The sequence below is a fragment of the Nelumbo nucifera genome, chromosome 5 (genome assembly GCF_055504915.1).
Source record: "Nelumbo nucifera cultivar China Antique chromosome 5, China Antique-T2T, whole genome shotgun sequence".
Classification (NCBI taxonomy): domain Eukaryota; kingdom Viridiplantae; phylum Streptophyta; class Magnoliopsida; order Proteales; family Nelumbonaceae; genus Nelumbo; species Nelumbo nucifera.
In genome coordinates, this window is record NC_142653.1 from 70,889,602 (window position 1) to 70,911,590 (window position 21,989).

At 38.5% G+C, this 21,989-nt stretch overlaps 1 long non-coding RNA gene across 1 annotated transcript; it reads left to right on the forward strand.

The window, feature by feature from the left end:
• The first annotated feature begins 11,841 nt into the window (after nucleotides 1-11,841).
• Nucleotides 11,842-20,163, forward strand: LOC104610182 (uncharacterized). Its single transcript, XR_737401.3, has 3 exons — nucleotides 11,842-12,820; nucleotides 13,994-14,041; nucleotides 19,961-20,163. It is a non-coding gene; the product is annotated as an uncharacterized LOC104610182 (long non-coding RNA).
• The last annotated feature ends 1,826 nt before the right edge of the window (nucleotides 20,164-21,989 follow it).

A 21,989-nucleotide genomic window follows, 5' to 3' on the forward strand; every position in this document is an offset into this window, starting at 1 on the left:
AGCACTCGGCAAGAGGAAATAAATCAGTAATGTAGATGAGTGTGTGCAGATCTGAACTGTAATGTATAGAACTAGAATTACATCTATCGGCTACACTACTAAATTAGAACGGCTATATTAGTTTTTTTTTTTTTCTCTCTGTATGCTCAGATCTAAATTCTGATTTCAGTAATGACAGTAATGTGTACAGATCTGAACCACACTATTTTTATAAAATATGCAGAACTAAAATGCATCTACACTACTAAGACTAAAACAACAATCAAAGATGAAGCAATTCGGCAATGAAAAAGAAAATTACCAAGATCAGCAATAGATGCTAATGCACACAAATCTGAACTACAACGCATAGAGTTAGAGATCAGATTAATAGTGGCTAATAGTTCCTAATATTGCTGCAATAAGTCCTGGAAACGGCGCCAAAAACTTGATGGGTATTTGCTACACTAGCAAGTGCACTAGCGCACAAGTAATAAAGTGATGAATAGAGTATCGTTTCCCACGATGACTTAATGTAGCAACTACTAGTAGTATATCAGCCTACTCTTATCTGATTAGCCGAATTGTAAATCTAATGCAAATCTGAATTTCTAACTACAAAACTATCTCTAAGGAATTTGATCAAACACATTGCAAGCAAATTGAGAACAAAAACTAACTACGCACAGAATTGGTTCAGCAATTAGATCTCTAGGTCACTCGAGTAGATTAGGATTCAGCCTTGGTTTGGTGAAACCCCAAGGCAATGAACAACCTCTCTCTAGCGCATGTTCAATCTATGCATGAGTGATGATTCTTATATCTTTAGCAAAAATCTAATCCCCATGTATGCATTAAGATCTAGAAATTCTAGGGCATCATTTCAGATTGAATGATCACCAACCAAATTGTGCAAGTTATCTCTAACCTTGCACTCAATTCGGTTCTTGATTAATAGATCTGAAATCCTAGAGTCTTTCTCAAGCACTCTAGAACTTCCAAGAATCAAGAACAGCTCAGCCAAACAGAATTAAGAGTGTCTGAATTCTTTCTCAAGCTATTCAGACATTACAAAGATCAAAATCAATTCGGCTAGCAGTTCTACAATTAAATTTCTAATCAAGAAACATCAAGATTGCATCTAATCTATTCGAATGAACCTAAAATCATGCTTCAATTACAGCAAGAAAGAAAAATTAATGGAGAAATTACACATAATTCCTATCTGAATTCGATTACCAAATGTGCAGAAATCAAGGAAGAAATAACCTAGATCTCTAATTTCTTCTTCTCCTTTCGAATTCAGCTTCTTCTTTTCTTGAAGTTGCTTGAATCTCCCTTCTTCTCATCTCTTGCACCTATCTCTCTCTTCTCCCTTCAAGAATTCGACTCAAAGAGTTTTCTCCCCAAAGGGGCTTGAACCACAAGGTGTTGAACATCTTTTTCCTCCAAGAGACCTCTTTAAATAGTTTTTCCTTCAGCTCTCCAAGAATTCTAGAAGTTGCCGCCCTTAGCCTCTCTTGAACCTTCTAGAGTTTGTTGCCCCTAGCCTCTCTTCAACCTTCTAGAATTTGCTCCCCCTAGCTTCTCTTTAACTTTCTAGAAGTTGCCGCCCCTACTTTCTCTTGGGATGCAATTTGGGCTGCTCTTGAGCTACTAATGGGCCTCCTCCTTGCTGGGCCGAATAGGCTCCCTTGGAAGACTGCGGCTAGGCTCTCTCTTTAGGCATCTCCCAAAGAGTGTTGCATGGGTTTTAAGGACCGAGTAGCCCTCCTTTGATCTTTCGGCTAGGCCTTGCTCCCAGCTGGGCTGTATCACCTTCAATTTGGGGTAAAAATTCACACAAATCAACATTGGCAGAATTTATATGTAAATTCTGGGGAATTGAGAGGAAAAGTTAGACAGGTTTGGAATCAAGGGCACATAGGCAGGTTTGGGAATGGGTAATGCAATTTGCATGGGTACCCTACCCATTGCCATTCCTACCCCCAGCTCGAACCTAATTCAAGTGCATCAAATTCTAGATGGGAGAGGGTACATAGGCAGGACCTTCGAGAATGATTTTCAAAAATTTTTTGGTCTAATAGTAACTCCAAAGCATGAGCCACCAACTAACCAATTCGGGCAAGACTCAGATGGGAGAGGGAATGGGTTAGGCATCCCTCTCCTGGGTCCAATAGGTGGGGCCCACAAGGGATCCCAAACAAACATGATCACATATACACAACTAATCAAACAACATAATAATGAAGAAAGAAAATCACAAATACAAGCCAACACAAAAGAAAATCTTCCCTATTTTATTTATCTATATTTATTAACTTTTGCTTCTTTTCAATCTTTTATATTTATTATTATTTTTAGTTTTTATTTTTTATTAATTAATTAACTACTTGTTTTTATTTTTATTTTTTTTATTAATTAATTATTTTTGCTTCATTTTTTGTTAATTGAAAGAAAGACAGACATGACTCAAACTATTGACGGAGCACTAGGAAGACATATCACATGGCAGAGCAATTGATTTGTAAAGCAACTAAGAAATATTAAACTACGATTTAAGTAACCATAAAAAAAAAACACGATTAAGGGATTGTAGTCCTAATCTCATATACATCATAATTCATAAGAAAGTAAAAGTGATATGATAAAAATCATATTTCAAAATGGCAAAGAAAGGGCGCACAATAATTCGATCTATGCATTCTTAACAGAAGGAGAACAGAGTATTCAGTAAATAAAGGGATTCTAGACAATAAGGGTAGTTTTTTAGCCTTAATATCAATTAAAGAAACACACTTCATATAATAACTAAAAGAGAGCAAATTTTTTGAAGAAATATCAAAAAAAGAGCAGTTGTATACGAAAGGAGAGCATCGTATGAGATACAATTTGTATCTCCTTTTTTATGACAAAATTTCCCCTTTTATTAATTTTGAACAAAATCTTCCTATCCTCTTTCCCTCCTGCGTGCGAATGTTTTTTTCTCTCTCAAGTATCCATCTCTTCCCTACTCTGTAATCGCTCAAATCTCCGTGCATCGTTCTCAGTTCGTGTGAGTGAATCTTTGCTTCTCTCTACGTCTTTTAGTTCTTAATCGCTCGTTCAAGTGAATGTCTACACACTTGGGTTCTCCACTCGGGAGTTTCTCTTCACCTCTGCCTGGTAAGATATTTATTTATTCTCTTTTACCAGTTTCTTTTTCTGCCTCACTTCGCTACTTTTCCGGGTTTATTTGCCTTGCTTTCAACTGCTAGGGTTTTTCCATTCCAATGCATTCAGTAATAATGGTTAAAATAATCATGAACAAGTCTAGGAATTGTCTCCATTAAAGACTCAAGAGGTTGTTTGTTCCTTTATTTTTTCTCCATCTCTAGGGAGATTGAAAACTCTACGAAATATAATGATATTTAACTGCCTTATTCTTTTATTTGGATCTTCATTATTTAGTTTCAAATGGGTTTACTTTGGAAATTACTATACATATAATACTACATAAAAATATATATACACAATCGATGAGGTCATTCTATTCCCTTTTCTTAATTAGGTTTTATGCCAATTGAGTTTTCTTTAAATTAAATTGTCTCCTTTCCTTCTCCTTTCTAACTTGAAAGTTATACAGTGATACTTATAAGACTAAAACAATATGGCAAATGTTTAGGAAAAAGAAAAAAAAGAGATTCACAAGATGTAAGTCTTCTCTTCTAAAGTTTGACTCCAAGCGCTTTATCATCAGAATTACCGATAATGGTAGCTTTACAGCTTTACACATTAGTTTGGTTAAGTTTGTTACATATAAATCAGCTACCACTCTTCAAATGTTTATAATAATGGTGATAATAATTCTTACAGAGTGTTGCGTAGAGGTACAACCAAGTACCAAGAAATAGCTCTTTTAGACACAAAGCACTTCGGGAAGGTAACTATGTTTTTCTTCTCTCCTTCTATCTAGACATCTATTTCAATAACATCTCTCTTTCATAGCTAGGGATAATCATATAATTTATTTTTTGAGTTCTTCAAGAATGTTGATATCTCTATTTTTCTCACATTTAGGGCTAATTTATTTTTTGAGTTCTTTAATAATGTCGATATCTCTATTTTTCTCACAACTAGGGCTAATCATATAATTTATTTTTCGAGTTCTTCAAAAATGTTGATATCTCTTTTTCTCACAGCTAGGGATAATGATATATTTTATTTTTGAATGTTCAAGAATGTCGAATACTTTCACTTATTTCTCTAAAATCATTCACAACTTTTCGGGTGTTTTGATAAAACTATTGGGAGAAATAGTGAATAAGTTGCTTTGAAGGGGGGTTGTTTAGTTCTCATAGTTTAGGTAGCCTAACATGATGGTGGTGCATAGATTTAAGATGGTGAAAAGAATGTTTTGATGGGAGTGCTATTGACATTGGGATACATTAAAAGTGATGATAGGATAACCAATTAAACATCAATGTTGCCAATGTTATCTATCAAAAAAATGTTGCCAATGTTGATTGGGAGAGGAAGTAAATAGTGGTTACTGAAAAATCACAAAGGGATTGGAGGAGAATTGCAAATGGTGTCATAAAAGGCTTAAGGTTGAAATCCACCATGATATTAGCCCTTTTTGAGAAGTGGCTAACATTAAATCCTTTTGGGTTTGGTAACGTTTGTTCCATTGCTTTCTATAGGCAAGGCTTAATTGGTGGTTTCTTCATGAAAGTCTTGCACAAACTAACAAGGAGAGAAATTTGGGTACTCACAAGGCTTAATTAGATGGTTTCTTCATGAAAGTCTTGCACTTACTAACAAGGAGAGAGATTTGGCTACCAGCAAGGCTTAATTGGATGGTTTCTTCATGAAAGTCTTGCACTCACTAACAAAGAGAGATATTTGGCTACCGCTTGTGATCGTATCTTAAGAGAAACTAGGTCAATGCCTTAGGTTTGTTTTCACAGTTTTTCATTAATGATATAGGGAGGAATTGGGCATTAGTTGCAAAAAGCTCTACTTGGAGGGATAAGCATGCAGTATATTGGAGGTCCCATGAAGAAGGTTTTACCAAGCTAAATCTTGATAGATGCAACTTACCCTCGGCCTCCCATGGAGTGGGGGAAGTTGTTAATATCGAAGTCCATACATTCTAAATAGGGACAAAACTTTCTATAGAGATAGGTTTTAATGTAATACTAATTGTTGTAGACAAAACCAATAGCAGTGGGGAGAAATGTAAAGTCTTCACAAGCTTTTCATTTGAAGGAGGTCATAGGTGCATATTTTCTATAAACAATCTTCGCATAAAAAACCAATTTCTAGTAGGGATATTGCTACACAATCTGTTGTTTAGATTTAGATTTGGGAACCTTGGTTTTTGAAAACCAAAAAACGTTAACCAGCCCGGATTACTAACAAAAGCACAAATAAAAAAAAATTCTCACTTGGCCCCTACATCTTTGGATTTAGGGTTCAAAACCTTTCTTGGTTTTTGAAAACCTAGAAAAGTTACTAAACCCAAAATTGGCCATATTAGAAAAAAATTGTCTCCTTGGCCATTAGTGTCAAGGTATGCATTATATGTATTATTAACCCAAATGAGTAGAGAGAAATTGTCACTTGTCCCATAGATCTTGGGTTGAGGGCTGCGAACCATTCTCGATTTTTGAAAATCAAGAAAATTTATGGAACCTATATGAGGGCAAGTTAGACTAATTTTTCATCAACCTGGCCACCAATGTCAACGAAAGAAACTCTCACTTGGCCCTTACATCTTTGGATTTACGACTCAAAACCGTTCTTGGTTTCTGAAAACCTAGGAAAGTTACTAAACCCAAATGTGGCCATATCAGAAAAAAGAATTGTCACCTTGGCCATTAGTGTCAAGATATGCATTATATGGATTACTAACCAAAATGAGTAGAGAGTAATTGTCACTTGTCCTCTAGATCTTTAATTTAGGGCTGAGAACTTTTCTTGGTTTCTTAAAACCAAGAAAATTTATCGAACCCATATGAGGCCAATTTAAACTAATTTTTCATCAATCTGGCCACCGGTGTCAAAATTTAAATGACTCGGATTAGTAACAAAAGCACAGAAAAAGAAACTCTCACTTGGCCCCTATATCTTAGGATTTAGAGCTCAATACCTTTATTGGTTTTTGAAAACCAAAAAAGTTACTGAATCCAAATGTGACGAAATCAGAAAAAAAAAATTATCACATTGGCCATTAGTGTTAAGGTATGCATTATACGGATTAGTAACCCAAATGAGTAGAGAGAAATTGTCACCTGTCATCAAGATCTTTGGTTTAGGGTTGAGAAATTTTCTTGGTTTTAAAAACCAAGAAAATTTACCGAACCCATATGAGGCCAAGTTAGACCAACTTTTCATGAATCTAGCAACTGGTGTCGAATTTTACATGACTCGGAATGGTAACCAAAGCACAAAGAAAGAAACTCTCACTTGGCCCCTACATCTTTGGATTTAGGGTTCAGAACCTTTCTTGGTTTTTGAAAACCAAAAAGGTTACTAAACCAAAATGTGTCTACATCAGAAAAAGGATTATCACCTTGGCCATTAGTGTCAAGGTATGCATTATACGAATTAGTAACCCAAATGAGTAGAGAGAAATTGTTACCTGTAATCTAGATCTTTGGTTTAGGGTTGAGAACTTTTCTTGGTTTCTAAAAACCAAGAAAATTTACTAAACCCATATGAGGCCAAGTTAGACCAACTTTTCATAATTCTAGCAACCGGTGTCGAAGTTTACATGACTCAGAATGGTAATGAAAGCACAAAGAAAGAAACTCTCACTTGGCCCCTACATCTTTGGGTTTAGGATTCAGAAACTTTCTTGGTTTTTGAAAACCAAGAAAAGCTATTGAACCTGATGCAACGCAATTCAGCTGCTCCTAGCTGGAGATGACTTGGCTTCCAGTAGATAGCAGACTTGACTGATCTGCACAAAGAGAATCAAAGAACCCAGGGATGCTTACCCGGTGAGGTCGCTCTAATGCTTAAGTCAGAAACATGCGAGCTGATGGTAGCTTAGAAAGTAAGGGAGCTAGTGAGTAGAGATTACGCATACCTTTGCCCTTGGAGGGTTGCGGTCTTTATATATTGGAGTCCTCGCGGGTTTTTCGGAGTGGTTCTGGGATTCTTGCTATGATGATGCCCGTTTCCGTATTAACAGGAGATAATGCTGCTAGCCGATAAGGCTTATCACTGCCGCCCGAATAGGACGGGGAGATAGTGCTAGCGGTTACGAGGTGTAATCCCGTAAAGCGTGGAATCTGGTGGCGAGATCTTTGGGGTTGTCACGCAGAGGTCAGTCAATATTACTCGAGCTAGTGCCCTTTGGATCCGACCTGGTACAAATGCCGAAGTGCCTTGGAACGGAGGTGGTCCTGATGTGATCGTGTTCCGAGGTGAACTTGTCCCGAGGTGGTTCGGTTATTCGAGCTCGGTCCATTGCAGACTTGATGCGTCAGAGTGAGTTGTCATCCTATCAGTTAGGTCATGTCCACGTGTCCCCTATTACTAGGTTGGGCCAAATCACCCTGCATCAATTTCCCCCCACTCCCCGAGCCAGGGGTCCTGACCTGGTGCGGGGAGTTCATGACAAGCCAAGTGGATTTGGTCTGAGGTCCGGGCAGCTAGCCAGACCTGGCCCTGGCACAACCTGGCGGCCTGGCATAGACACCGACCTGGCGACTTGCGAGACGTTCTCGGTGACAAATTCGGCATGCATATCCAAACACTCCCACGATCCATGGAAGTTGGCCCAGGAATCTCGAACCACTTAGACGTCCTCGCAGAAATCTCGGATATGGTGTGTGAAGCCCACGCCAAACAATGCCTATATAAAGGCACCAACCCCAATGACAAAGGGGGCAAGCAAGTAAGCAAATTCTAGCTCTCATATTGTGGGATTTTAGCTCACAGTTTACTATGAGAGTATTGACTTAAGCATCGGAGCGACCTCGCCAGGTAAGCACCCCCGGGTTCTCTGATTCTCTTTGTGGAGATCAGTCAGGTCTATCGTCTACTGGAAGCCAAATCATCTCCAGCTAGGAGCAGCCGGATTGCATCGCATCAGAACCCAAATGTGACTACATCATAAAAAAGAATTATCACCTTGGTCGTTAGTGTCAAGGTATGCGTTGTATGGATTATTAACCCAAATGAGTAGAGAGTGTCACTTGTCCCCTAGAACTTGGGTTTATGGCTGAGAACTTTTCTTGGTTTCTAAACATGAAAAAAATTTACGAAACCCATCTGAGGCCAAGTTAGACTAATTTTTCATCAATCTGGCCACCGGTGTTAAAGTTTAAATGACCCGAATTAGTAACCAAAGCAGAAATAAAGAAACTCTCATTTGGCCCCTACATCTTAGGATTGAGGGCTTAGAATCTTTCTTGGTTTTTGAAAACCAAGAAAAGTTACTGAACCCAAATGTGACTAAACCAGAAAAAAGAATTACCACCTTGGCCATTAGTGTCAAGGTATTTATTATATGGATTACTAACCCAAATGAGTAGAGAGAAATTGTCACTTGTCTAGATCTTTGGTTTAGGGGTGAGAATTTTTCTTAGTTTTTGAAAACCAAGAAAATTTACCGAACCCATATGAGGCCAAGTTAAACCAACATTTCATCAATCTGGCAACCGGTGTCGAAGTTTATATGACTCACAATGGTAACCAAAGCACAAAGAAAGACACTCTCACTTGGCCCCTACACCATTGTATTTAGGGTTCAGAACCTTTCTTGTTTTTGAAAACCAAAGTGGCCATATTAGAAAAAAAAAATTGTCTCCTTGGCCATTAGTCACAAGGTATGTATTATATGTATTATTAACCCAAATGAGTAGAGAGTAAGTGTCACTTGTCCCCTAGATCTTTGGTTTAGGGCTGAAAACTTTTCTTGGTTTCTAAAAATTAAGAAAATGTACAGAACCCATCTGAGGCCAAGTTAGACAAATTTTTCACCAATCTGGCAATCGGTGTCGAAGTTTAAATGACTCGGATTAGTAACCAAAGCACAAACAAAGATACTCTCACTTGGCCCCTATATCTTTGGATTAAAGGCTCAAAACCTTTCTTGGTTTTGGAAAACTAAGAAACGTTACTGAACCCAAATGTGACTACATAAGAAAAAAGAATTTATCACCTTGGCCATTAGCGTCAAGGTATGCATTATATGGATTATTAACCAAAATGAGTAGAGAGTAATTGCCACTTGTCCTCTAGATCTTTGGTTTAGGGCTGAGAATGTTACTTGGTTTTTGAAAACCAAGAAAATTTACTGAACCCATATGAGGCCAAGTTAGACTAATTTTTCTTCAATCTAGCCACCGGTGTTGAAGTTTAAATGACTCGGATTAGTAACCAAAGCACAAACAAAGAAACTCTCACTTGGCCCCTACATCTTAGGATTGAGGACCCAGAACCTTTCTTGATTTTTGAAAACCAAGAAAAGTTATTGAACTCAGATGTGACTACATCAGGAAAAAGAATTATCACCTTGGCCATTTGTTTCAAGGTATGCATTATAACGATTAGTAACCCAAATGAGTAGAGAGTAATTGTCACTTGTCCTCTAGATCTTTGGTTTATGGCTGAGAACTTTTCTTGCTTTTTGAAAACCAAGAAATTTACAAAACCCATATGAGACCAAGTTAGACTAATTTTTCATCAATCTGGCCACCGGTGTCGAAGCTTAAATGACCTAGATTAGTAACCAAAGCACAAACAAAGAAACTCTCACTTGGCCCCTATATCTTAGGATTTAGGGCTCAAAACCTTTCTTGGTTTTTGAAAACCAAGAAACGTTACTGAACCCAAATGTGACTAAATCAGAAAAAAAAAATATCACCTTGGTCATTAGTGTCAAGGTATGCATTATACGGATTATTAACCCAAATGAGTAAAGAAAAATTGTCACCTGTCGTCTAGATCTATGGTTCAAGGTTAAGAACTTTTCTTGATTTTTGAAAACCAAAAAAATTTACCAAACCCATATGAGGCCAAGTTAGACCAACTTTTCATTAATCTGGCAACCGGTGTCAAAGTTTACATGACTTGGAATGGTAACCGAAGCACAAAGAAAGAAACTCTCACTTGGCCTCTACATCTTTGGATTTAGGGTTCAGAACCTTTCTTGGCTTTTGAAAACAAAGAAAGGTTACTAAACCCAAATGTGACTACATCAGGTAAAAGAATAATCACCTTGTCCATTAGTGTCAAAGTATGCATTGTACGGATTAGTAACTCAAATGAGTAGAGAAAAATTGTTACCTGTCATCTAGATCTTCGGTTTAGGGTTGAGAACTTTTCTTAGTTTCTAAAAACCAAGAAAATTTACCGAACCCATATGAGGCCAAGTTAAACCAACTTTTCATCAATCTGGAAACCGGTGTCGAAGTTTACATGACTCGGAATGGTAACCAAAGCACTAAGAAAGACACTCTATCTTGGCCCCTACATCCTTGTATTTAGGGTTCAAAATCTTTCTTGGTTTTGAAAACCAAGAAAAGTTACTGAATCCCAAAGTGGCCATATTAGAAAAAAAAAATTGTCTCCTTGGCCATTAGTCTCAAGGTATGCATTATATGTATTATTAACTCGAATGAGTAGAGAGTAAGTGTCACTTGTCCCTTAGATCTTTGGTTTAGGGCTGAGAACTTTTCACGGTTTCTAAAAACCAAGAAAATTTATGGAACCCATCTCAGGCCAAGTTAGCCTAATTTTTCACCAATCTGGCCATCGATGTCAAAGTTTAAATGACCCAGATTAGTAACCAAAGCACAAACAAAGAAACTCTCACTTGGCCCCTACATCTTAGGATTGAAGGCTCAAAACTTTTCTTAGTTTTTGAAAACCATGAAAAGTTACTGAACCCAAATGTGAATACACCAGAAAAAATAATTATCACCTTGGCCATTAGTGTCAAGGTATGCATTATATGGATTAGTAACCCAAATGAGTAGAGAGCAATTGTCACTTGTCCTCTAGATCTTTGGTTTAGGGGTGAGAATTTTTCTTGGTTTTGAAAACCAAGAAAATTTACTAAACCCATATGAGGCCAAGTTAGACTAATTTTTCATCAATCTGGCCACCGGTGTTGAAGTTTAATTGACCTGGATTAGTAATCAAAGCACACACAAAGAAACTCTCACTTGGCCCCTATATCTTAGGATTTACCCCACTGCCTAACACATAGCTCCCACCATCTTCCCCTATTTATCCCTTACACTCCATTCTCTAACTTGATAGGATTGCTTCCTCAACAAAATCATTAAACCAGGCTATCACATATATCCCTTCCAGGAATACCTTGGCCATTTTCATCCCTCCAATGTTCAAGACCGTCTTTCCTTTGACCCTAAATCTTTCCTAAAGAAATTATTTTTCCCTAATCTTCAAAGGTTTTCTCCATATGGAAACCTGCTTGTACCCACGTATTGTTTCAATCCCGCAAACTCTATACACTCTTGCTCAAGGAAACTATCTTGCAAAGCACATTGTTTTCTATGGAAATGAATGTTATTTTGTTATTCCCATAGATCAGGAGACAAGGCCCAGCTTAGGATCACCTTCCACCTCAAATTACATGAATCCTAATTGCTCTCTTATTAACCACAAGATGTTTCCAACTTCCTTCCAAGACCTCCATTCCCATTACTTTATGATCTATAACTTTTATTGGTTTTCAAGAAAACAGAAAAAAAATTGCGTTGACCACAAAAAATGCCCCATATAGGCATGTGAACTTTTCCTATTCCTACTACACCTTGTGTGTCCAAATATAAAGTACAAATAGGCATACCCTTGGCATGCTGGCACGCCAACATGTGGTCGAAGGCGGAGCCAATCAGCACATCTGGCAGGGCGGAGGTCGGCGAGCTCGGATGACTGCCCACCCAGGGCCGGATCGTATTCTAACGGTCTGCATCCGTATGCCACCAAGCGATCTTAAGTATAAATAGGGCATGACTCCCCCAAGGTAAGGGATAAAAAAAAACTTGGTCTAGACTCTCCTCTCCAAGCTCTCCAACTCTCTGGCTTATCGGCGACCTCGTCAGAGCTCCTCGGATCTCGTCCGCCTTTCTAGCTACGCACTCGTTAACTTGACCGTCGGAGTCCCCACCTCGGATTAACACCTGGGACCTTTGGCGTTCCCTTCCTCGCATGTACTCAACCTCAGCCAACCTCGGTCAGGGCAGACTTCACCAGCCCTCAGCCACAGCACACCTCGGTCTCCCCTAGCCTTCGGCCACAGCACACCTCGGATCCTTCCACCCGCCAGCTCGTCCGGGAAGCAAGTTTACTGTGTTGTCCTGAGCCCATTATGAGCATCAAAAATACTTATTCTTTCCTCTCCTCACTCTCTCTCATAATCTCTCTTCACAACATCTACCACTCTCTGTTTCTATCACCAAACCTATTTTGGGGATGCGGATGAATCTGCTTAGTATGTTTATCCATTTACGGTTACAGAATCTATAATGTCAGTACCTATATGATTGAAACCCTAACAGGAGATCAATCTAGCAGTAATGGACAGGCCAAAGATCCTCCTTCAAAGGAGGAAGCAACGAGCTTGGAGCTAATGGTGTAGGATAGGCCAAAGGTCCTCACCGTGTGCTTATTTCTCAATCTTCCATTTACAAGTGCTGATGAATTTGTTTTCGGGGGTTTCGATTATTGTGCAATTGATGAGGTTTATTCCATTCTTACTGATGAAGCAAGAATTCCTTTCCTCATCTCAGGACCTGTTGAAAAACCTCATGATCTCTACTGCAAAGCTGCAAAAATGATTGCGGCATTTGATGAGTGAGATCTTCATTGTACCGTAAGCAATCAAACTTTTGTTAAGTGGTTGGGTTCTTATTGAATATTATTAGATGGTTCACCGATATAACTGAGAAAAAATAAGATGTATTTTCTCTTTTCCGTTTTATTTATTTATTTTTTTATTCGCAAATAAATGTAAACATCGTAGAGAGGACCTGAACTCCGACCTTATGGTTAAATAGCCACACGCTCTAACCAACTGAGCTATTCCAGTTTTTTTTTTTGGGGCAGGACTAAAATTTTTTAACAGTTAAGCTTTGGAGTATGAAAAAATTGTGTTATGATTTTTGTAGATTTATTTTTCTCTAGTTGGGAGGGTTTGACTCCTGAAACTATGATGGAAAGAAGCTTCATGTTAAGTCTTATATCGTTATAGCATGTTTCGCTTTTGGGAGCTTTCAAGTATGGACCATATCATTGATATTTGGCTTTTGGTATCAACTATCAAGTATTAAAGAGTATGAATAAAAACATAACAGTGTAAGGCTAAGATGAACTTTTGGAAGCTGCAAAATGATAAATTTTCACACAAATTCATTTTTTTTAAATTGTTTGACATTGGATTATGAAGTTTGGCCAATGGTAAGAGGTCATGGGAATAAGGATTAACAATAGGGAATATCTAGGAAGGTGATCCAAATAAAAACACCTTATTGTCTAGGCAGTAGCTAGGCTTCACCTTGACAATTATGGAGAAGTCTTAGGTTTCAGATATGTTCAATGGGCTTAAGTTTTGAAGGTAAGTGGGTTGAATTGAGAAGATATGTGTTCAGACCTTTTAATTGACATTAGTGCCAGACATTTGGGCTCAGTCTCTAAATCATGACCGAGTATTAATTAATAGACTAAAATGTTTAGAGATAAGCATTCTTAGTTTCTCTTGATTCTTGACTTTGTTAATTTATTTCCCAAATGGATTGGCCTTGGTTAGAGAAAAACATCTTTTGGGTCAATAACCTATCTAGGGTCTAAGAATCTAGTTTCTGTTAAAATAGACTCTCTCTCTCTCACACACACACACAATACAATGCTTTTGTATTTTACAAAGAAACATTTGCTTCTTTTACTTTGTTAGGTCCTCTGTCTTCAACAACTAATTATTATTTGCACTGTTCTCTATATTTGTATTCATGGACTCCATATAAGTTCTTTGTTATTTATGTATTGTTAGGGAAGAAGATGGAGTGGTGGACTTCTCAAAGAAAGAAGTCATGAAGTTGTAAGCAATATATTATAATTTGTGTTTTTTTTCTTAGTATCCTTTTCCAATTATTCTTCTTAAGGTGTTTCTTTTGGTATCCTATCAAATGTTGATTCATGTGTAAAATTGATTGGTGATCTTCAGCTTGAGTTTTAGTTTTTATTAGATGAGTTTGATAAATTGAAAAAAATAACCATGATGTTAATCTTTGATCTGCCATGAAGTATTTTCACTACAAAAAAATTGGAATCATGTCATGGAAATCTGGCAATGGACATCATCTTGCTTGCACATCACCCATGGGACCCCAGTTGGAGCCCCACTGCCATTTACTGATTTGCACAGTCAAGCGGATGTAAGCTGGCCCTTTATCATGAAAAGCTCTGACCACATTTTGTATTCATCCTCAATCTATACAAGAATTCACTTCTTAAAGCCCGTGAAGCTAGCATTAGAAGATTCTACTAGTCAGCCCTGTCGTAGCCTTACCTCTGAAAGTATACTTGGACCTCCTGAAAAGATATGTTGATATCGATCTTCAACCCTTTATGAACATTTATAGCCCATGAAAAAGATCATATCCTTAGAAGCTAAAACATATTTCTAATGGAATAATGAACTTAGCTAGATTGGATTTCCTCTTATGAACAAGAGTGCATTTGAGATTAGACTACTGTTCAGAAAAATTCCATGCTCATTTCCATGTTATAGAATTATTCTCTATGCTTTTTGCAAGGTATGACATTTGAATGACCATCAAATATGTATAGGTCCTTCAGTTCTGGTTCAATGGATTTTGGTTATCCCAATATGAACTAAAAAGATTTGCTAGGAAAAAAACACTACAATGATGCATACAATAAGACTTAAGTGGGCCCTTTTGGCCATATGCAAAACTGATTGCCACCTAGTGGTTGGTATTCTTTTCTTCAGTCTATTTAATCTTGTTAACTTGGGCCTTTTTGGCCATATAATATTTCTGTTTTCTGTGTATGCTTACAATAGACTGAATAGGATGTGCTCTTGGGCATTGAAAATAGTACAAATAACTTTCATTTCTTTATGACTACAGGATGTCTACTCTTGAACAAAGGATGTTTTATGGTGAACATGCTTGTCTGTGTCTAGGAGGTTTTGAAAATTCAGTGAATCCTAAGGATTAAGAAAGAGAATGCAATTAATATTAACATTATGAAATGAAAGAGGGATACATTGAGATGGGTTTTTATCCATCTTGAGTTTGTGTTCATTAATTTGCTTTTCCCCCATTGTGTGGGGGACCAAGTCTTGAACCAATAAATAATATGTTGAGGCAGTCATAAACCAAACCAGAACTAACCCAGTTACTAATTGGGACTATTGGGTTTGACCCAATGAAACCTGATTATAAGCTGTAATTTGTATTTGTACTCCTTCCAAACTGAGCCTAATGAATACAATTAACCTAAGGAACCAGATATTGATCATAATCAGATTGTTGCTCTGATTGGGTTTGACCCAATGAAACCTGTTATTGATAAAAAAAAAATAGATATTATGAGTATAGTTTCTCAGGAACTTAGATTCTTCACTGCTTATTTGCTTTATTTAGAAGTTATTTAAATTAGGCCTAGAATTGACTCTTTATTGTTTGGGGCATTATCCATGTTCATTGTATGGATGCATTATATGAGTATATCTAAGGTCGTAGTCTTGCTGAACCTTAGGCATTCCCAAAAAAAAAAATCTTATTGAATACAAGTTACTTAAAAAGATGAATAGTATTGTTTTAGTGAATATTTATAATCCCCTGTAATAGGAATGCATGTGGAAACTTTGACCTTGTTCGACCAGACTTGGGGTGGGTAATGGTCAGAAAATAAAATCTTGGATGTGGTGGGGCTGGAATTTACATTTAAAATTCACCTATAGGATTATCAAGATTGAAAAGGTTGTTGCTCTATTCAACGGTCTTAAGGATGTTTGAAGTTACTCATTTGTAAAAGTGTGGGATGTCCCTCTTCTATGTTTAAGCATGTATTATGTCTAACAGAGGTAGAATCAGCTTCACATTTACTCATTCACTACCAGGGAGATCGTGGCATTTCTTTTTGGGCATAATTGGAGTGGATTTGGGTGGTACTTGGAATTTTCCTCCTTCAACAATTGAGAGATGTGGGATTGAGAGCTAGAGGAATAAGGTTATATAGGAAGGCAGTTATAGTTGTCATGTGGAGGTCTTGGGAGAGAGAAACAAGAAGGTTATTTAAAGGTAGTAGCCTTCTGATGTGGCATAATCCGGCTGCTCCCCGCAAGAGATGTTCTGGCTACCAGCAACGACGGGCTCGATGAACCTGTAAGAGATGGAACCAGAGAACTCAGGGTTGTTTACCCGGCGGGGTCGCTCCGATGCTTAAGTTAGCACTTGGTTGCAAGCTGAAAATGATATTAGATTGTGAAAGAGCTAGAGAGCAAAGATTATGCCTCTTTTTTCACCCCTGGGGGGTGAAGCCTTTATATACTAGAGTCCTTGCAGGTTCGGTGGAGTAGTTCCGAAATTCTCGCTGCGACAGGATCAGTTTCCGTGTTAGTTGAGGATAATGCTACCAACCGGTAAGGCTGACTATCTCCACCTGAATCAGGGAGTGGGGAGATGATATTTAGTCGTTACAAGGTACAATCCTGTAAGATGCGGAGTACGGTGACGAGACCTTCGGGGTTGCCATGCGGTGGTCGGTCAACATTGCCTGAGCTCGTGCTCTTTAGATCCGACCTGATATGAATGCCGAAGTGCCTTGGGACCGAGGTGGTCCTGATGTGACCTTGCGCCGAGGTATACTCGTCCCGAAGTAGACTTGTCCTGAGGTGGTCTGGTTATCCGAGCTCGATCCATTGTAGACTTGGCGTGTTAAGCTGAGCTGTTGTCCTACTAGTCAAGTCGCTAGTTCAGCATAAAGGCTGGTCGCCAAGTCGGCGTCAGTGCCAGGTCGCCAGGTCACCAGGTCGGCGCCTGTACCAGGTCACCGGTTCGGGACACCATCAACTTGGCAAGTTGTTGCCTGAGTGGTTTCGGGTGTCACCTAGTGTTTTGAGATGCCATGTGTCACAATGTCATTGGAGGGCCAAATCCGCCCTCATCATTTGCCCCCCACTCCCGAGCTAAAAGTAACTCAGCGAAGGGAGTAGATTTCTCCTTTTGGCCCGGAATGAATAATTTAATGAGCTCATAAGCGTCAATTCAAATCCTTAGACTCTGGGAGCGACTCGCAGTCCGCTCCTTGATTTTGCCCATGCCGAAGAGGCAACTAGGTCTTATGTGGTGAGGAGGTCTTCGTTAGTTCGGTATTTTGGCCCTTAGGATCTGGGACCGACTCGCAGTCCGCTCCTTGATCTTGCCCGTGCCGAAGAGGCGACTGGGTCTTATGTGGTACCGAAGTCTTTGCCAGTTCGGAACTTTAGCCCTTAAGCTCTAGGAGTGACTCATAGTCCACTCTCCTTGATTTTCCCCATTCCGAAGAGGCGACTGGGTCTTATGTGGTGCCGAAGTCTTTGCCAATTCGGCACTTTAGCCCTTAAGCTCTGGGAGCGACTCGTAGTCCACTCTCATTGATCTTTGATTTTGCTCATGCTGAAGAGGCAACTGGGTCTTATGTGGTGCCGAGGTCTTTGCCAATTCGGCACTTTAGCCCTTAGGCTCTGGGAGCGACTCGTAGTCCACTCTCCTTGATCTTTGATTTTGCCCATGCCGAAGAGGCGACTGGGTCTTATGTGGTGCCGAGGTCTTTGCTAGTTCGACACTTTAGCCCTTAGGCTCTAGGAGTGACTCGTAGTCCACTCTCCTTGATCTTTGATTTTGCCCATGCCGAAGAGGTGACTGGGTCTTATGTGGCGCCGAGGTCTTTGTCAGTTCGGCACTTTAGCCCTTAGGCTCTAGGAGCGACTTGTAGTCCACTCTCCTTGTTCTTTGATTTTGCCCATGCCGAAGAAGCGACTAGGTCTTATGTCTGCACTACATCAGCCTCATGACATCGGTCACCCACTCCTACATGAAACTACTAGGAGCTTGACCTACGGGGGCAACACTACTGACTTTAGGTCGCCAGCTCACACGGGAGCCTTGGAAGGCTCGACCAGCAAGGGCGTCCGTGCAGTCTGTTGGCCGCCAACTCCTGCGGAAGCCATGAAGAGCTCATCTTTGTAGAGGGAACCTCGCGAAGAGGACTGATGAAGCTTTATCCAAGTTGAAATAAAATTGGTAGAGTTGCTTAATCTGTTAGCTATCAATTTCCTGCAGTCTTTGAGTTCATAAAAAATGAAAACTATAAAGCGAGAGATTTAGTTTCTAAAAGTGAGGACTTAGCCTTCTGGAAGAAGAGGATTTAGCCTTTTAGAGGATGATAACTTAGCTTTTTTGTAGCATTTCCCACAGACGGCGCCAAATGATGTGGCGCAATCCAGCTGCTCCCCGCAAGAGATGATCTGGCTACCAGCAACAACAAGCTCGATGAACCTGCAAGAGATGAATTAGAGAACCCGGGGTTGTTTACCTGGCGGGGTTGCTCCGATGCTTAAGTTGGCGCTTGGTTGCGAGCTGAAAATGATATTAGATTGTGAAAGAGCTAGAGAGCAGAGATTATGCCTCTTTTTTCACCCCTGGGGGGTGAAGCCTTTATATACTGAAGTTCTTGCGGGTTCGGTGGAGTAGTTCCAGAATTCTCGCTGCGACAGGATCCATTTTCGTGTTAGTTGGGGATAACGCTACCAACCAGTAAGGCTGACCATCTCCGCCTGAATTGGGGAGTGGGGAGATGATATTTAGCCGTTACAAGGTATGATCCCGTAAGACGTGGAGTACGGTGACGAGATCTCCAGGGTTGCCATGCGGTGGTCGGTTAGAATTGCTTGAGCTCGTGCTCTTTAGATCCGACCTGATATGAATGCCGAAGTGCCTTGGAACCGAGGTGGTCCTGATGTGACCTTGCACCGAGGTATACTCGTCCCGAAGTAGACTTGTCCCGAGGTGGTCTAGTTATCCAAGCTCGATCCATTATGGACTTGGCGTGTCAGGCTGAGCTGTTGTCTTACTAGTTAGGTCGCTAGTTCGGCATAAAGGTTGGTCGCCAGGTCGGCGTCAGTGCCAGGTCGCCAGGTCGACGCCTATACCAGGTCGCCGGTTCGGGACACCATCAACTTGGCAAGTTGTTGCCTGAGTGGTTCCAGATATCACCTAGTGTTCTAAGATGCCATGTGTCACAATGTCATTGGAGGGCCAAATCTGCCCTCACCACCTCCTTTGAAGGTCAAGAGGCCACATTCTTTTTTTTATCCTTCAACCCTTCACTGTCCTCAACCAAGGAGTTATATCCCTTCATGGTTGATTTGGATAGATTTTGTTTATTTTGATGGAAACCTTCTTAGCAACCCATGTTCATTAAGGAATGGAAAGGTCTTCAAATTTCAATATATCTCCATTTGACACATATATTTTGGTCCTATTGGAAATGCCAAGGCAGTTAAGGCTAGAATTGGAATTGCTCATTGATTCAAGATTTGCAAGGCAAAGCATCATCATCTCCCAATACTTATAGTGTTTGATGATTCTGTTAATGCTAGCAATAATGACCTTTCCAACTTTTTTGCTTTGGATTTCTAGTGATCTCAACTCTGAATCTAATAGTTATATGCCTCTAGAAACCTAAACAAACTAAGTCCACTGTTCTTACCCAAGTTTTAGACCTCTTGAAACCTAAACTAAGTAGCCCACTCTTACCCAAGTATGTTGTTAAAATTTCACAAGTTAGTGTTATTGAGGAAATGCGATAACATGATTATTCTTGGAGTTTGGATATCACATTGCTTGGATTATTTAAATGGTAAGTGTATAATGTATATAGAATTTGTATATTAATTAATTTATTGAAATCAATACTTATTTAGTTATTTTGTTGGTTTTGATAGATTGAAGTTTTTGACCCAAAGCAAAGGCCTTGGGGATGCAATATCCATGTATATGAGTAGATTTCAGATGTAATGATGGAGACATTTTATTTTTTTTTTCTTTTGTATTTTTATAATCCAGTAAAAAGATTTGATGTTAACTATTGAACCAATATTAAATATGGATATTTTGTATTCAATAAAGGTTGGGGTTTATTTGAGAATTGTTTTATCATTTCAAATACATTATTCGTACAATGTTTCTTTGTATAGCTGAAAGCAAGTATTTTTATAGTTTCACATGTATTTTTTTCGAAAATAATTATGCTAAATAGTACAAAATACAAATGTTTTCAAATAATAAACTTTTCGCAACAGTTTCTATAAAACAATTGTTATAAAACCCATATAGCAACATTATTCCATTCCAACTATTGCTATGGGAATCAAAATATCAATGGTTTGTTGTTCTAATTGTTGTTAAAATCATGAATACTTTGTTGCTATTTCAAGAACAAAAAACTTGCAGCCACGGTTTGCACAAAAAATGGTGGTATTGTTAATTAATTAGTTACATTATATGATTTTTAATCAAGGTATAAACTATGGCTATATAAACCTACAACAATGGTATATATTGTATTACTACAAAAACTTTCACAATTAGCAACCGTTAAAACCGTGGTTATATCCCTACTTCTAACCACGGTGTACACAATCTCTAAAATTTTTAGCCATGGCAATATCCCCCGTGGACAAAAAAGCCATGGTTAGAACCTTTAGCAACCATTTTTTTAGGATTTTTAGCAACAAATTTGTCCATTACTAAATACGAATTTTCTTGTAGTGCGCTACACCTACACTGGGAGATCCCAATGGTTTAGGCTTAGTTGCTAAAGGAGTCCATTCAACTCCTTTAGTTGAACATGCCCCATCAAACAATGCCTTGCATTCATTAACAAATTACAAACAAACCAACCTATTAGGTCCTATACACAAATACATTGTGTAATCAACAATAAAATTTTAAACTAATCATCCAATTGCTCATTTGTCTAGATAATTGTACCAATGACTGGGTTGTGCCCATTTTCGATCCTATTAATTATTAATTATTGCCCCTCATAGTTGATACTTTCTTTTCAAGTAGTCAAACCATTCTTTAGTTGTTTTTGAGAAAAAATTCTTTTGGCTCTTCTCCCAAATCTTCTTTCGAATCCATGGCAAGGATTTTTTTCTTCGAGAGTCGCCTTATATTCCATTTGTAGCTACTTCATCAATGCATAACTCTAGTAATATTTTTGTAAGACCAAGTCTTTCCAATTTGCTTTATCATGTCTCTCCTAAAATCATTTCTAACCCCCATAAACATGAACATTGATGATCAATGCAAGAGATACATGCAAAGAGTGATAAGATTTATTGGTTAGTGGAATTATAGATTACAAATAAGCCATTATTGCTGGCAAGTTTTAAATTGACAAAAGTTCTCATGGTCATCATGTTATGATGCAATAGTACCTTTCAAGCAAAAGTTTTGTCAATGGCATTCAAGAGAATTAACTAAAGAATATAGAGTTTAAAATTGTATATATAATTCAATCTAGTGGACAAATAGCTCCTGCTTCAGTTGATAAAATCACAGCAATAATGGTTGGGAACAGCGTACTTGACTTCCAATTCCATAATAGCAAATTTATTATGTTGTGACTTCTTTTTTTTCTTGGTAAATTAAGTTATGACTCAGTAGGAATTCTATTTTGAAAACAGGTTATCTGTTTTCCTTTATAAATAGATCTTAAGTTTGAGATCCCTATCCCTCTTAATTGAATTGATTAAAAAGATAATATCTCCACCTATTTTATTAACAAATATATCATATAACAAGAGAATTTTCTCTTTATGGACAGCCATTAATGGATCCGCAAATCCTAGTTAGTATCAAACTTTTGCTATATTCCATGTTTCTGTTGTTGGGTAGTTTCTAGGGGCATTGTTTGGTGCCTATATTATGGAAGCTCATCAGTGTTCTTTCTTTTTGTTGCAGCAC